The sequence below is a fragment of the Aedes albopictus genome, chromosome 2, assembly GCF_035046485.1.
Source record: "Aedes albopictus strain Foshan chromosome 2, AalbF5, whole genome shotgun sequence".
NCBI classification, from domain to species: Eukaryota; Metazoa; Arthropoda; class Insecta; order Diptera; family Culicidae; genus Aedes; species Aedes albopictus.
The window spans coordinates 310,180,021-310,197,140 of record NC_085137.1 but is presented as its reverse complement, the minus strand read 5'-3'; the positions used below and the strand labels follow the sequence as shown (position 1 = coordinate 310,197,140).

The window sequence follows — 17,120 nt, the reverse complement described above, 5'->3', positions numbered from 1 at the left end:
ATACTATGTATCTCGCCTTGTGTAGGGTGAAGTGGGCCACGAAAACTAACTGTATCGAAGAACAAGTGTCCAGTCCATACGACGGACTTAATAAGCGTTTTTCCAGAACTTTCAGAACACAACAAAATAGCTACGATATTCTTTATTTTATTTGGAATTCTATGTCTAAAACCGGAAATCTGCGTATCAAAAAGAACTTGTACTGCTGCAGGACCAACATTCCAATGGAGTCACGCAGATGTGATTGGATACTAAGTCTGCCTTGGGCGAGTGAATGTATAATCAAATCTTTCCCATCCAGTCAAATCACGTTGGGGATCTAGTCAATAAGCACAATTATTGTTGCCTTAAAATAGGAGATCGCCACACCAAGGATGCCTGTTCGTTGATTCCTAGTAAAGTCAGCTGATCTGGTGGTGTTGGAGTAAAAATTTCGGGTGGTGAATGATACCACTAGTTTACAGCATTTTTGAACTCGATAAGCTGATGATCGTTTTTGGTGTAGAATCATGCCCTGAGTTCGAAAACGCGAAGGAAAAAAAATACAGTAGAGCGGAATTTTTTTCGACTTTCCATACAAGGTTGATGATTTGAAATCGATTTTTGTTCTATTTTAAAGAAAAGTCGTTCACTTCACACATCTCATTCTCCGTAGTCAATGCTACGATTGAGCTGAAATTTTTACTGTAACTCGCCTACATATGATTTGTCAAATAAACGCTGAGAAAGAATTTTTAAATTGTTTTTTTCTTATTGAAAAAAATACATTTCTTCATATGGTCGGCGTCAAGTCAGAGGGGACCAAGTAACAAAATTGACCAAAAATAGATTTTTAGGGCATTTGGCTAAGAATTACTTAAGCTACTTGGAACATTCACCCAATTTTCTTAATGTTACAATTAACGAGAGTTATAACACAATTTTCTTTTGATTGAACTGAAAAAATCGATAATAGTGTGCAGTCGGAGTGGACCAAATGCTTGATGTCAAGACAGTTGAAAAAATATGTATTGATTAAAATCCAAGAAATAAAATAGTTTATCATCAAAATGTGATACGTTTCCAAATCGTATGATTCCCTAACGCATTTTCTGATGATTATTGATCAAGAAAGCACTTGAAATTCCACTTTATTATGGCCAATATCGTATTTTACAGATCATCGTGTTGAAGCATATTGTGGCATTTCGCGTGCAGACAGAGTGGACCATGTGTCTCTAAGAAAAATGGTTGAAATTACCTTATGCTTCGTAATCTTTTCCAAATTAAAATATGTTCGTTTAGTAGCTGTTGGGCATCATAATGAAATGCACCAATACTCGTTTCATGAAGAAATTTATTTTACAGATTATTTAAGAATTGTGTACTTGGTTCACTCTGTCTGAACGATTTTTTGATAAATGTCAGTCCTCTGAATAAATTATTATAAGCTGTGTAACTACAATATTTCAAAAACGTACCGTACTATGAAAATACATTCAAAAGTGGTTAACTGTTGAATGTTCAAGTTGGGAATTCTTAAATAGCTCATTAATAGACTACCCTTCATGTGATATTAAACTGTTGTATTTGGTCCACTCTGACTGAACATAAAAATTGAAAATGGTAATCAACAGTGTAATAGCAGAAAAGAAATATCAAATTCCAAACTTCCTACTCGCAGTATACACCACTCCTATTAACTGTTGTCCTACTTGTGCATTATTTTTTTCTTCAAATATGTAAAAACTTGAGTGTGAACTGTAGTTGGTTGAAGATTTTCCATAAACCGTTCAGTCAGAGTGGACTAAGTACAATCAATTTCTTAGCAATATCTCGGTTTCAAGCTTTATTTTACGTTTTTTCGCGATCAATACAGAGCGATGCTGTGATGAATAGTCATTAAGAATTATGGCATAAATTTGGGAACATTTGTTGAAAAACTCAAAATTCATAGAGTTGCAAACTTTAAAGTCGTTTTTCTAGAAATTAAGTAAAAGACACTTGGTTCTCTTTGACTTAACGCCGACCATATATTTTTGAAAAATTTTTAAAATTTAAGGAGATCGTCCCCAAAACTCGCCAATATCTTGAATTTCATCAATCTGACGCAAAACCTGAATTCAGATGATCGAATGGTATTATATTCAGCTTTAAATTTATGGAAAAAGATTTAAAATTGGTTGATCAAAACGCAAGATGTTTGAATTTAATTAAATACCATATTTTAAAAAGTTGTAAAACTCGATATTGAGCTAAAACGCAAAAACTGTTTTACTTTAAATTTTTTGAAGCACGGTTTCGAAATCAGCGCTATATTATGCTTCAAAAATTTTGGTCGTTGACAGAAGTTCACGACTTTCGTTTTATTTTGTAAACTAGTGTACTCAAGTTTAAGCATTTACAGACTTTTCGTAATGACTACATTGATTAAATTACTAAAATCTCAACTTTATTGGGTATGAAGAATATTTGAGGATATTCGTTCATTCAACAAGCTGAGAAGTAGTTTTTGTCCCGGTAGCATCCCTTGCACCACCCGACCTTTAACCCCACCTTACCCTATAATTTCTTCGGTGCTATCTAACCGAATGATGTGATTGGTGGCCTTGCCTATTTCCACACCACACTACACCACGCTATTAGGTACTGATCCGATGGTGTTGCTGCCGTTGCTGTTGCTATTGCTGGAGAGGAATCCTCGGTTCGGCTCATCGCCGGACGAAAAAACAAAAACCGCGGATTAGTAGAGTAAATATTAGCTTTGTCGGGTTGTCGCCGCTGCTGTTGTAGAGATATGGCTATGAGTAGCACTGCAGCATGAACATACCCTAGCCGTAGCCAGCTACTACAAATGAGTCCGACCGAAGGCGTGAAAATCGCGCGTGCACGCTTCGGCAATAACCGAGCGACGAGAAGAGGCGTCACAAAACGGCATCCGCGGCAAAAACGAAATTTAAATTCGATAAAAATGTGTGTTAGAAAAATATTGTTTTTAGATTTATTTCAATTTTCCGCACGCTTCGTCACACGCTGGGCTGGGGGTTTTCCTTTCAAGTCGTCTTCTCGAATGGAAACCATATGCGCGGGAGTGCGCTCTACTCTTACTGTATGTAGGTTTAGGCAGACGATGATGGAATGGGTTGTGGGTGGGTTATACCTAAAGGAAAGGAGGATGGACGAGGTCATGGTTCGGATCGTGACCGATGTCGTTGTTGTATTTAAAGTTTTCAACATCTGGAGCACAGAAGTTATTGAAAACAATGAATAAGGATAAATTTGAAAAAAGTCTTGTGATGTCTTTATTCTATCTGTATAAAAAGCTTTAGTAATAGGATTAATATCTAAAATTACCGGAGGTTTGGACCCCCTCCGAGAGCCATATTGAAGGATTTTTTTATTTAATGTTAGAGCGCTGCTTCACGGTTTAAGGTCAAAGTGTTTATGGGAAACTGATGGGTCTTCTCCAGTCTAGTTTCATTGATCTGTATTCTTTAAAAATTTCTCGGGTGATTTTTTGATTTTTTGGGACCTTTTTTGGTTTTTGTTCTGGGAGCTTCGTCAGTCATTCCGTTGGATTTTTGTTTCGTGAATTTCTATGGACATTTCCTCTTCGATTCTCTAGGCAATTCTTAAAAAAAAAAGACACAGACACGTTTAATGCTTCCAGTGAGCTATTTGCTCTTTGAAGGAAGCACGACACTAGACAACGGACTAGCATGCAACGCCCAGTGGCACAGCCGAAAACTTTTCCTAACAGCTGCGGCGGGAATCGAACCCACGCTTTTTAGCACGATGCGATTAAAGGCTTGGTGACCTTAGCCGCATGACCACGAAGCCACACAAAATTTCCGCGGAATAGTCTTTAAAAATTTAGTTCAGCAATTATTTTCCAATATTTTTTCTGCATTTCTTTTGGAAATTGTTTCGATTAGTCTCTCCGATATTTCATGAAAATTCTTTCGATAATTTCTTCTAATTTTCTTATTTTTTTTGGGAATTGTTGGAAAATTCTTAAAAAACTTCTTCGGAAACTTTTTTGTTTTTTTTATTGATTTGTTCAGTTTCTCTGGAGATGCTTCTGCAATTCTTCTATCTTTTTGGCATTTCAAATTTCATCAGTAGTTCCTTCGAAAATTCTCTTGCGAGCTTTTCGGCCAATTTCTTATTTTTTTCTGCTGTTTTGGGAAATTCCTTAAGTAATTATTGTAAAAATCGCCTATTACTATTCCAAAATTTCCAAAGAAATTAGGTAAGAAATTTTTCAAAACAACGTCCGAAGAGATTTCTGAAGCATTTGTGAAAAAAAATCATGAAAATTACAATTTACATTCATGACATGGAAAATTTCCATCTGAATTGCCAAAGGAGTTTCCTAAGAAGTTTTCGAACAAAATTTAATAGGAATTTTAAAAAATTCATAAGGATTGCCGTAGAACTTGACATAGATATTTCCGCAGAAAAAAATGCCGATCGGATTCCCAAAGAAATTCTTGAACAAATGAAAAAAAAACAAAATATCGATGGAATTTACAAGGGGATTGCCAAAGAAATTCTCAAAGAAGTTACCGTTAGAATTCTCAATGAAATTTCCCAAGAAATTTCAGCTGCCATTTAAATGAAATTCTCAATGAAATGGTTGTAGAGGAAATTCCCAGAGAATTTCCAGAACAAACTTCAATGGATTTACGGAGGAAGCTTTAGAAGACTTTCCTAAAGAATGCTGATACCGAAGCAATATACAAAGGAATAACTAAAGAAATAGCTAAAAGATTTCCAAAGAAATTCCAAAAAGAATTAATGGAAAAATTCCAGAAAAAAATCTGAAAGAATTCACAAAACAATTATCAAAGAAAATTTCGAAGAAATTGTCGAATGAATCATCTAAGGAACTGCTAAAGGAATTGTAAAGATTAAGATGAAACTTTCAGATTCAAAATTCGAATGAATTCGAAAATAAATTTCTGATAAATTTAAAAGAATTTCTGAAAGTATCAACAACCTGTTGTTGAAATTTCCGAAGCAGTCCTTAAAGGAATTGACAATTAACAAATGTATGTTCAACGAAATTGTCGAATAAATTTCCAATAAAATTTCCGATGGAATTCCCTAAGAAATCTCTGAAATAAAAGCGAAACATCGGAAAAGATTGAATAGCTGTACTTGTTTTTTTTTTTTTCAAGACTGAAAAGGCCATTTTATAGTTGAAGAGCTTTCAGCTAACGCTGAATCGAACAGAATGAGTGAATCAGCAGCACATTTAGTTTGTATGGTAGGGCACGATTCTCTTACACGAAAGACTAGAGCAACTCAATGGAAAAGTGTTTGATTGACTCTCAGTTGCCTACTTACGTCGCGATGAATTTATATGTTTGTATTCTTCAAGGGGTGTACCTGCAAGAGACAAAGAAGAAAAATAAATTATTTTTATTCAAATGTTTGTTGATTTATCAGCAATGTTGTATTACAAACGGCATCCAAAATAAGTAGTATCCTCCGGAAAAAAATCATGAAGAATTTTTGAAATGATACTCAAAGGCATCTATTCGATGACCTAGATTGCTGATGCTGAGCAAATCTGATGGTTCCATTCTGGGAAGGAATTTAGTATTCTGAACATGAGAATTACACGGATATTTTTTGACATTTTCATATTTCTAATGGAATTCTGAATCCAATATTTGAAAATTCTTGCAGAGTTCATAAGTCCATGTTAATATGACGAATAATCCAATTGTATTCAAACATAATGATTTTACGCTGGATTCTTATAATTTAATGATGTTGTTCCATAGCTACGCTGAAATATTGAAATTGTTGCTTCCAAAAAAACGTCCTACAGCCTAATGAATTGAGAATTATCAGTTTACTTCTTTCCAAAAAAATTCAACATCTACAGGGGATGGAAAAAATGATCGGGACAGCAAAATTTTCAATTAAAAAAAAAATGTCCAATTAGCCGTAACTTTACGAAAAGTACATCAAATGTTTTCAAATTTTTACTGTAAGTTGATCAACTAGTTGTGTATTAGTGGACAAAATTTGGAAAAGATCGGGCTATTGTGCACGAAGTTATAAGCATTTTAGAAAAATGTAGAATTCGACACCAACATTTCAAAAGGGCGTAACTGCTTTTGGAATCATCACCTTCTTTTAAATCTGTGGATCATGTGTTATGATTTCCATGTTTTTCACAACAAGTACCAGATGGGAAAAACTCTCCTCTTTCCGACAACCACGGTGGTTTGAGTATAAGGGAGGCAGTACGACCTACAGCTTTGAAAGAAGGTATTACTTCCAAATGCAGTTACGCCCTTTTGAAATGTTGGTGCCGAATTATCCGATAGCCAACTTTGAGCTGTTACATCTCCGGATTCAATGAACCGAATGCAATGAAATTTTGTCCATTTATGACTTATATAATGAGTTCTGAAAAACGTTTGACTCAACAATTATTAACATGAGGAAAAGTTATAGCAATTTCATTATTATTATGATTTTTTAGTAAATTGGTCAATTTTTAATATGTATCCCATTACTTTCTCAATGAATTGCCGCCTATGTTGTTCCTTTTTTTTCTCAACATATCTGATTTTAAGACACTTAAAAGGAAATTAAAAGAACTATATATAGCATCTTAAATTTTGAAACGATGTTGAAATTTAAGAAAATTTGGTGTTTCATTAGAAAAATAATCTAATCGTAATAATTCCGTGTTAAGAATTTTAAGTTAAGTCAAAAGTTTTTCAAAGCTCATTATATAAGTCATAAATGGTCAAAATTTCATTGCATTCGGTTCATTAAATCCGGAGAAATAATAGCTCAAAGGTGGCAATCGCATAATTATACCTTTTTCTAAAAATTTTATAACTTCGTGCAGAATAGTCCGATCTTTTCCAAATTTTGTTCACTGATACACAACTAGTTGGTTTTAAAATATTTGATGCACTTTTACAGTTACAGCTATTTGATTTATTTAAGAAGGGAGAGTTTTGCCTGTTCGATAATAATGGCGCTGTCAATTTACCTATTCCATCATTCTATGTCCTCTAAATGTGAATACTAATGATGAATGTTAATCATACACCCGTTGCGTTACTTTAGGTTTCACAATTATTAAATTTCTCAAAATTTTACAAAATGTATAATTTATTACGTTTATGCGAGTTGAACTATAATCGATAGGTTCACTTTTGTTCCACTCGAAAATTCTGGTACTTCTGGGTTGAAGCCTTATGTCGTGGTAAAGTTGAGATCTAAATATCTATGAGAAGGCGATATTCGTTGAGAAAATTCTTAAAGAATTCCGAAAGAAATTACTAAAGAAACTACAGGAGCAATTCTGGGTGAATTCCGGGGAAAACATGATATTGTTTTGCCTTTCTCGTGCACTAAGTGTACTGGAAAGGCTATATGTTCACTCTAAAAACGATTTTTCGAAAAAAGGATCGGAGGATCAAGTCGCATATAACAATCAACTCAATTCGACGGATTGAAATGATGTCTGTATGTATGTGTGTATGTATGTATGTCTGTGCGCAAAATAAGTTCACTCATTTTTAAAGGCATTTCCCATTGGCCGATTTCACGGATCATAGCTCGAATCGAACCGGAATTTTACCAGCACCGGTAGAACTGGCCGTATATAAAACTGAATCAAGCCCCATCATGCGACACATCAAATTGCGGCGATTTTTGTAACCTTTAGCATGGTTGATAAATTTTGTGCGGAAATCAACACTGGCGACCAGAAATTCCACGATGTCGGTCCATAATTCAAGATGGCATCTGTTTGACGGAGTTTTATCCCTAAAACAAAACCATGCAATTTGGGTATATTGGGTAATGGGGAAGATTACAGGAGTCCATAAATGACGATTAGAATACATATCCAAGATGGCGGCCTAAAATCCAAGATGGCAGCTTCAAATTTAAGATGGCGGCTGTTTAATGGAGCTTTATGCCCTAAAACCGCGCAGTATGGGTATATTTGAAACGAGGAAGAAGTCTGGCCTTTAAAAATGGCGACCAGAATATCCGAGATATTGGTCTTAAATCCAAAATGACGGTTCCAAATTCTAGATGGTGGTTGTTTGATGGTGTTTTAGACTTAAGAACCATACACAATGGGTATATTTGGCATAGGGAATATGTCTGGAGGTTCGATTGCGTTTTGCAATAGCATTAGCGGGTCTCCAGTTAGCCTAGTGATTAGGGCTATGGATCGGCAATCCGGAGACGGCGGGTTCGGTTCCCGTTCCAGTCGGGAAAATTTCTCGACTCCCTAGGCATAGTGTATCATTGTACTTGCATCACAATATACAAACTCATGCAATGGCAGGCAAAGAAAGCCTTTCAATGAATAACTGTGGAAGTGCTCAAAGAACACTAAATTGAAGCGAGGCAGTCCAAGTCCCAGTAGGGACGTCGAACCATAAAGAAGAAGAAGAAGAAGAAGAAGAAGAAGATTAGCATTAGCATTGAGCGAGTCGCACAAATTCGTAGGTGGTACAGTCCTAGACCGCTGTTATGAGGGTTGCCTCCTTCCCGTCCGAACCAAAGCACAAAGATTTGGGACTAATCTCTGACTCTTAGACAAGACTGACGCAATCCTACAATGGTCGAGCACCGTCCTGGTCACGTCCTTGCGACTGCTGAGGAATGGGAAAGGATGGTTAGTTTTGGACACCTATGAAAAATGTAGACAACTCTACGATCTCTCAGGCCTAGGTGTCACGGGAATTAAGGTGTTGTTAGTGGAAGGGTAAACTCCAAAGGATACGCTTGGTTAACGTTCAAGCACACCATTGTTAGACTGCTTCGAATCAGTTGGCTGCCCAATTCATCCTGGTTTCCTCGTCATCTTGTTGGCATTTGGTTGAATTACTAGATTCTTCGGTTGATAATCTGAAATATAAAATAGGCACGAGAAAAGCTCCTTCATCGCTAGGATGATTAATAAGGTTTTTTTTGGCAGGAATTACAACAAGCATTTTTGCACAAATTTCTGCCTTATGGAAATCCCTGGAGCCTAAAAGAGTTTGTGCAGAAATCACTATAAGAATTATTGAATAAAGTTGTGAATTTACTCAAAAATCTCCCGAAAAATCCTTGCGTTATAAATATCTCATTGAATAAAGTGATAAGATAAATGTATATCCGCAAGGAATCCAAGAACGCGACTACTAGAACATTTCATCAATGTCTATACGACTTCATCGATTCCTAGTAAGTTCAATGTTTGGTAGGGTTGCTGGTGAAAGAATACAAAAAAGCTTAGATAATTTCTAGGCAGAATCGTTTGGTGAGTGCGTTGTTTAGTAGCAGTTTTGAAAATGTCAAAATTTTCGATAACTCAAATTGCTTATTTTTTTAGAGAAACATGTTACCATTAAGCTTCACCAACCTATAGTAGTCCAAAAATAGACACCAAAAAAAAAAAAACCAATGACTATTCTTGCAGGGATGGGTGATATTCGCTTTTTTAATGTCTAAGACACGTGGAAATCATGATACTTAACAGCAATGTTTGGGAGCAAGTGATTTTGTAAAAAAAATGCAGTCAGATATCTAACAAATAAAAATAATACCCACTTGTAGAAACCAGTCAAGGTATCACGCAATAAACAATGTAGTATTTTACGACGACCACTATCCATTAAAAGTGCACCTCCTTATCGAGCAAACAACTACTTAGTCCAGATTACACAGCACGCTTATTGTCGCTCAGAAGAACTATTTGATCTGGTCTTGGATTGGAGCTAGTACGATCCTCGGGTGCCCTACTAAGTACTCGCAACTGTGCCACTTCCCACACTTATTCGCGTCCAGCATCTGCCAGCAGCAGCAGCAGCGCACACGACACGACTAAACCGAGGGGAAAATCTTTACGCTCCGAGTCTGAGCAAATATCAATTTGTCGTGGAGTGGATTTGTGCCGGTTGGTGGACGGATGATTAGAAGGGGAAGAGCCTGTGCCAAGAGCTGGGAACGCAATCCCTAATGCATTCGGTAAATAGTGGCGAAACATCAAGAGATATATCGGTGCCACCGGGTCGCCACTACTGTCGGAAGGTGTCGAACCGAAGCCAAGTATCTGTGGTGTTCTCTAACTCGAACCGGGTAGAAACATCGAAGTCACTGAGTAAATTTGCTAATCTCCTCTTCGAAGACTCCCCGAAGTGGGAAACTGTCGCTCAAGTATGAATAAGTCAGCGGAAAAGTTTTCCGAAGTGGAAACACTGTTGACTTGCTTTCCAGTTTGTTTGACTGTAAAGTTTCAGCTGAAAATTGGCACGGCATCGATTTGCATTATCAACTGGTTTTATGGGGATGAAAATGACTGCCGAGGAAAGTTCATGGAAGCACTTTCCGCTCAATTAAGTAGACAGGACCCCCCACAAGGGTGCAACTTCGCTGAACTGCATGCAAACATGAAAGCGTGTGCATCACCTCATTCATAGATGAAGTTATCGGATTACAGGGCTGTCGCAGAATGTTCAAAATTTTATCTCTTAAAAAAATGTTACTAGATTTTCCCATGGGGGCAACGGGGGCCAGTCCGCAATTTACGTAAAATCGCCACAAAATGTCTTAATTTACAACAATTGTAAAAGCCCTGCTTTCCCTGGAAATCCGCGAAGAGCACCAAGCCACACACCAGATAATAATCGACTTAATCACGAACCGACCTGTGATGACAATAATGTGATAAATGCTGGTCCTGGGCGAGCATCGTCCGTCCATCCAGCACCACCACCATCATCACCGGTCATCAACGGCGGACGGTAGTAATTTTCCCTTCTAGGGTGTGAGGGCAAATCGAAATCAATTCAGCTGCCAATAAATCATCATCATTATCATCGTTATTGCTCCCAGCCGATGTTGTTGTCGTAGCCATCGCTAATTCGAAGATTCGATGATTTATGGCAATTACTACAAGAGAGGGGACGCATCGATGCGTGAACGAACAGTTTTCCCAATGTGCTCCCGGATTGGAGTCGACGATTGATTCCGTGAAATTCTTCCGATGTGATAGGAGATCTCCAATGAACGAGATTAACCCATCATATTATTGTATCAGTCTGTTCAATTAACTTCAATCAGTGATGGCTTGCGGCGCCAGCACTGACGTATTTGTGCCAAGAAATCGAGGGGCACGTCCGTATCTTAGATATATGATGAAATTTTGATTCCAGAACCGTATTGCAAACCCTTCTAAACATTTGTTTTTACGCCAATGGAAGCCCATCAATTCTGTTCTTCGAATCACCGGATCGGATTCGTAAATTTCAATTTCAATAGGTCATAAATTATTGGAAACTGCTTCGCTCTGCCGTGCTGAAGTTTTGCCAAGTCGCGAAATGCTTTGTTTAGTCTATGAATTATTTGCAAATCATTGACTTTAGTCTCTGGTGCCAGTGGTGTGCAGCGCCAATTGTTGGCAACGGAAATGCATTCATCGATTGCTGTCGTTGTTCGCCGGACGAAGACTTGCACTTTCAGTTAGGAGCGCTCGATGCCAACGGCAAACAATTTGAAATGGAGCCAATAGTGCAGAGGTTTTCAATCTCTTTAGTGCGGTCCACAATTTTTGGATGCATGGCAACTTACCTCCATTTTTTTTTTGCAGGAAATAAAACAAAAAGTATGATTAACGTAAACAACAAAGAGGACTCAAGAAACACATTTTGAAGGAATAAAGATATAACCTTATGATCCCGTTAAACTTTCTGCAAAAAAAAATACAATACGACTTACAATTGGCAATCCGCGAACCGAATCGAACCTATACCACTCCATACAACTTCCTACCAACTCACAAAAATGCAATTGGGGTTCATAATATGTCTTGAAGGAGCGAATGCATTATCAATTCCTTGCTCTCTGGCACATTTGACCTGCATTCTGCTGTAGCGGCTACGACGTTTTTCAAGCGCGAACTAATATAAAATTCGTTCCACAGAATAGAGAAATTTTAAGTGAAAAACAAGTTTCGCCACCAATGATTGGAAACCACTACAGTAAATAGTGTTTAGTTGCATAGCTTAGTACAACGACGGCGATGCGTGTTCAAAGCTATGGGCGACGGACGACGATGGACGTTACTGCCCTGTCGATGTGGAAGACGATGATGTACTAACCTCGACTCGACTAGCCGGTGTAGATGTTTAATTGTCGGTCAACAGTGCAAAGTTTACATTACAGCTCTCTTGATTGCAACGCCACGCAACGCAACGCAACAGCTAGCGGACATCTAACGCCTATATTCTATTTATGGATCTCGGATAGGGTTGGTTTGTTGATTTTCGTTTCAAATTGGTTTGATTGATGCGGAAGGATGATCTAGATTTGAAGTGCTTATTTACCGGAGCGGTCTTTGATGAATTTGATCAGCGATTTGGAATTTGTAGAAGCTGGAAAATCTTCATCCAATTCTGATCGCTTGAGCAAAAACGAAAATTTCCACTGTTTATAAGACTCTTGAACATGGAAACATTTGTGGCTTGACATGGAATATACGAATGCTTATATGATCGGTTGGCAAGGGAAGCTTTCAGACGGTAGTTAAAAATCAATTGATCTAAAAACGCTAAGCAAAAAACAATCTAGTTTGTTTCAGTTGATACGTTACGCCAAAATGTAACAGGTTTAAAAGTCCTTCGAATGAGTGTAATCAGTTTCGTACCTTTTAATTACGCCCTATGTTGCTTATCCTTTGACAGATACGCGTATTTCCACAAGTGGATAACTGACACTGAGGAAGATTTCAAGTGGTAGTCGAAATACGCGTGTCTGTCAAAGGATAAGCAACATAGGGCGGAATTAAAAGGTACGAAACTGATTACACTCATTCGAAGAGGGTATTCTGCTTAGAGGGTTCGAAAAGTCGGTACAAGGTTTAAAAGTGTTCTCTGAAGTCCATAGAAGTGGTTTTGCCTGAATAGCCGTGTATTTTTTTTGTTTTCAAAATTTATTGACGGTGTAGATTTTAGGTTTAAATGTTGTTTCTATTTTGGGAGTCTTGGGCGTCCCATTTGTATGACAAATATTTTATCTTTATTCAATGATGCAAACAATCAACATAATGTTCGTTTTTGACTCTGTTGATTCCGCAGAGTTTTCTATATTTTGTCTTTCATACGAAAAAGAAACATACTTTGTAAACTTATAATATTTTTGTTTATAATTTTCGTATTTACCCACGGCACAATATGTTCAGAGCCGTAGTGTGCGGTTGGCCCAGCCACTTGTCATCCGAATACTACCCCACAGTAAAAAAGCGAGCCAACATCTCTGACCCCCATTGTGCGTTGAACCCCATTTTGACAGCAAAAGTTTGTAAACAGTACACTTTTCTGGACCAACTCTTGAAAAGCGCGTAATATTTTCCACAACAAAAAAGAACATTTTCGAAAATACTAGGAGAATCATGAAAAAATCTAATTCTCTTAGCTGAAATATGTTACAATAAATAAAAACGTGTTCAAATTAGGCCGCAATTGGGGATGCAAAGAACTTTTTTGTTAAAGAAAAATATCATTCGTAAACTACGCCTAAATCAAATGTTTGACCTGAAACAGATGATGACTTCAAAAACATGGCCGCATCGCAGCTGGTTGGGTTGGCCAGGTTGGCCCCCGCCAAGGGTACCAACCTCAGAGGGGCGCCGAGAAGGCCTAAGGCTATGAAATAGGAAATGTTTATGTTTTCGTTAATTCAAAAAATATCAAGATTTCACTATTTTCAGTACCGTAATCCGGGGTCAAATTGATCACTTTAAAACAACTTTTGCTGATAACATTAGTGGCAATTCAAATATTGCCAAAAGAATTTCATTAAAATCAATACCCAGTGGATCTCCATGAAACCATGTGACAAAATTTTGTTCAACAAATTTAAACTTTTAGTTAAATTATTTCAAAAATCAAAAAATTGAAACTGCCACTTTGAGGCGAAACTGATCAGTATACAATTAAGCATCGGTTAAAAAGAAAAATTTCCTTATCCACTTAATTTTGCTCTTCTAAACCCGAATAACGCGTCAAAACTCTTACAACTAGTGAATTTGACACTTAAAATGCAAAATAAAATTTTGAAATTTCCTCCTTAACGCCTAAAGGTAGGCAATTTCCTTTAAAATAAGAGATTTCTGTTACAATAAATGACTTTTTCGTCGAAAAAGAACTATTTATTAACTTATTCATATTCGGAATAGCTTCATAACTTTCCAGCAAAAGCTCCACAAAAATGTTAAAACAAAAAAAAAAATACGGGAAGTCCTAGTGGCAATCGATTGTTTAGAAGCAATGATTTCAGCTAAGTGAGAAATACATTGCAAATTCCTTGAAAAATAAGGCAAAACTAACTTTTTCCTAAAAAATTAAAAGATAAAATTCATCTCTAGACATCTATGAACTAGTTGAAGTAAGAAATTACGACGCTTAAAAGTTCCTGGTATGCAATTACAATGTAGTACCCAAATGATCAATTTCACGATCGGTTTACGATATTTGTGATTAATAATACGTTTTTAACGTTTTTCCGTATTGTCAGAAAATGGAATTTCTCTAGTTAATTTTGAGCATTTACCATGATGTTACTTGGGAATTTATCTACAATTTTATTTTGAGAAACTATTTATGTTTTTTAAATGAGCAAACAAATACAATATGCTTTTAAATCCCAGTGAAGGTTATTTCTAAAAATTCCTAAACATTAACACTGGGGAATGTCTTGAGGCTTCCGAAGATTTTCTCCGCATTCATTAAATTATTTCTTTCCTTAAAAATTCAGGAAGTTATCTAGGAAATTATTTAGAAGTTACTGAAAGGATTCCTCCTAATAATTTTCTAATGATTTATTAGATAATCTTCCATAGTTTCGTCAAGGAATTTCGGCAGACTTTTCCAGATATTTGTTTAGTAAAACATATAAGGATTTCTTCAGTAATTTCTAGCGAGTAATGGCTCTCAAGCCTAACCTACACAGAAGGGTTAAATTCCTTATTCCCATCCCAGGAAGAAGATCCTTAACGGAGTGACATCAACTTTCTTAGTAAAGTCATTCCCAACGTATTTACTGCACATTTATAATACATACTTTACGGAACGTAATGTCCCTGTTCTTTAGTTTTATTGTGGAATTAATATCCACAGCAATATTCAAAGACGTAGGCCTGCCCATTACCATTCTTGTATTACATCTCCGATGTGCTACAAGCATTGCTAATGACAAAAACAATGATAGAAGTAGTCGATTCTATCATTTTCCAGGATTCTTTCAATGAATGCGTGTGTGTAGACAAATGGAGAAGAACGTGCCTCTGGAGCCGACCTACCGATGTGTAGACTAGAGTAGACCAGACTAGACTAGACTAGATTATTCATTTCTTTATTAGTTTGATGAAAGTTCCCTTCAGAAAGTTCCCTTCAGAAAGTCTTCTTTAGATTCCTTTAGATATAAGAAAGCTTAGAAAACCTTTTTTTGATTTCTCCAGAAATTGTTCCATGTCCACTAGAGATTGCTCCATATTTTTTTTGCTAAAATTCCCCAGAAAACCTTTCATGAATTTCGTCATAAGTTCCTCCAAAAGACCAAAAATTTGGAATTCCTTCAAAAATTTCTCTAGGTATTCCGATGGCAAACTTGTAAATGATTTTATACAAAACTTCTCCAAAGATCTTTTGAAAGCCTTCCATGGATTTCTTAAGAAATTTCTCAGGGATTACTGAAAATTTTCTCACAGATATTCTGAGAAATATTTTGATCTTCAAAAGAAACCTTTGGAAAGTTATTGGAAAATTCTGGCAAAACCAATTAAACCAGTCGTTAAAAATTGGCAAAATAGATCGTTTGAGGTTTCCTGAAAATTCCTAAAACTCTATTAAGTATATTTTTTAACAAAATTCATGTGATCAAAAACTTCAGAAAAAAAAAGAATAAAAAAAACTGTAAGAATTCTTGAATAAATATATGCATTATTTATGTCATTTAAACTGTCATTTCTATTTATTGTGCTGGTTTGAGTGAAATGAAAAACACGAATGAATAGCACTATAAAAAAATAAAGTAAAATCGGGTGAAACTTGTTTCGTCGAAACACCAAAATACAACTTATAAAAACCTTGAAAAAAAAGAATAATTAAAAACTTTTGCAAATATACGATGTTTTATTGTCGTGGGGCGCCTAACTGAATTCTTGCCAAGGGTGCCATGGGACCACGCTAAGGCTCTGAATATGTTATAATGAATCTTCTAATATCGGTCCCTTTTCGTTCATGATTTTTCATAGCTCAGTGCGTTCGATACTTTCGTATGCCACCTTGGAATCGATGAACAGGTGATGCGTTGGGACCTAGTATTTACGGCATTTCTGGATTATTTGCCGAACGGTGAAGATCAGGTCCGTTGTCAATCGGCTGTCGATAAAATTGGCTTGATAACTTCACACGAACTCATTCGTTTTAAGGAACAGATAACGAAAGATGATCTGGGATAGGACTTTGACGGTGGCATTCATAGTGGGGATCGCTCAGAAGTCTCACATAGAGTAAAGTGGGGCAAAAGTTCGAGTGGGGGAAGAATTTCTTTTGAAGTTTTTGAGCTCAATTCAAATTATTTCTTTTGAGTGTCAAGGTTGTTCGAAGCCTTTTTGAATAAGAATCTTTCACCCCAAAAATTATGAAAATTGATCAATATTTGGAAAAGTTATGACAAAATGTTGGTTTTTATCAAAAAATTGTAATATGCGATGGTCCTTCCAACGCATGGAATGGAATTGTAATGAAATCGAATTTGATATTTTATTTTGGGGTGTAACTAGGTATATTTTGAAGATGCTTTAGCATGCATAGCTTTTTGCAAAAAAGATTTGGAAATCATATTTTACACATAGTGGGGCAAAAGTTCGGATTGTGGGGCAAAAGTTCGAGTCATGTGGCAACTTAAGGTAAAACCCAAAAATTCTGCAAAATGTACATATTATCTCTAAAACTGATGGAATCAGTGAGAAAATTCGATCAAAGTTGAAAAAAAAAATGTTGTTTTATCTGAATCTGGCGGAAAACTACTAATTTTTGATGAAGTAAATTTAACCCTGATTTGGGTAACATCCAACTTTAAAGTGTATTCCAGTTCCA

The 17,120-nt window shown here is 36.4% G+C and overlaps 1 protein-coding gene and 1 long non-coding RNA gene across 3 annotated transcripts in view; one reads left to right on the top strand and one right to left on the bottom strand.

Annotated features, from left to right (window-relative positions):
- The window catches only part of LOC109422497 (four and a half LIM domains protein 2), an 866,140-nt gene that overhangs the window by 309,304 nt on the left and 539,716 nt on the right, over positions 1-17,120 (top strand). The window lies entirely within an intron of this gene.
- Positions 1-17,120, bottom strand: part of LOC134288202 (uncharacterized) — a 357,534-nt gene that overhangs the window by 94,421 nt on the left and 245,993 nt on the right. The gene's annotated exons all lie outside the window — the stretch shown is intronic.